This window comes from Poecilia reticulata, linkage group LG1 (genome assembly GCF_000633615.1).
Source record: "Poecilia reticulata strain Guanapo linkage group LG1, Guppy_female_1.0+MT, whole genome shotgun sequence".
Taxonomy (NCBI): Eukaryota; Metazoa; Chordata; class Actinopteri; order Cyprinodontiformes; family Poeciliidae; genus Poecilia; species Poecilia reticulata.
The window spans coordinates 11,655,372-11,656,434 of NC_024331.1; positions in this window are offsets into that span (position 1 = coordinate 11,655,372).

Below are 1,063 nucleotides of genomic sequence, written 5' to 3' on the forward strand. Positions count from 1 at the left end.
ATCATTGTGACTAGACTAGCTAACTTTTAAACAAAGTTAGCAGTACAATTTTGGACATGTGACTATTCCAGAATTAAGACAGCTTAACCAAAAAGATTTAGTTCTATATATGAAAATAAACTGACAAGATGTTATAAACGAGCGATATTCATGGCAAAATTCCTGAYAGATCGTTTACCTTATTCAAACTGACTTTCTCTGACCCTGTCTGCTGCTGCCTTTATTCTGARCTGTTCAGAGGGGGGGAAGGAAGCGCTCTGCTAATGCGCTGTGTGGGCCTTCAAAATAAAAGCATGCGAGTGGAAGATTTTAAAATTCTTCGCAACTGAGGTGAAATTATTGGGGGGGACGAATGTGACTCTCTTCAATATTGGGGGTGGGGGGGGGTTGAGTGGGGGGGACCCCTCCCGCTTTCTACGCCTATGGTGAGGTTGTTTGGTGCATCAAACTGGTCCTGGCTATGAGGAGATGCTGCCACAAACATCCCTCTAGACCACACTAAGGTCCCTGGTCTATGTGGTGATGACTGGATCTTCACAGGTGAGGGTCAAAACATCGGACAGACAGGTAAACAGGGTTGCTGCAGGTTTCACCAACTCAAATTTAAGGCTTTTTTAAGATCATTATGAATTAAATTTAAGGCYGACATCATTATGGGAAAGTACAGAAGAAAATGCAATACACTGCTCAAAAAAATAAAGGGAACACTTAAACAACACAATATAACTCTAAGTAAATCAAACTTCTGTGAAATCAAACTGTCCACTTAGGAAGCAACACTGATTGACAACGGGGACCCTCGTCGGGTCAATCAGTGTTGCTTCCTAAGTGTGATTTCATATATATGAAATCTAATTTAAATCAAATCAAATTTAAATTTAAATCAAATCAAATCTAATTTAAATCAAACTTCCTAAGTTTGATTTCACAGAAGTTTGATTTACTTGGAGTTATATTGTGTTGGTTAAGTGTTCCCTTTATTTTTTTGAGCAGTATATTTTATCCAAGCCTTGTTGCACAGATACAGTATAGTAATATTGTATGGGTTGGCAACGGAAGTGAG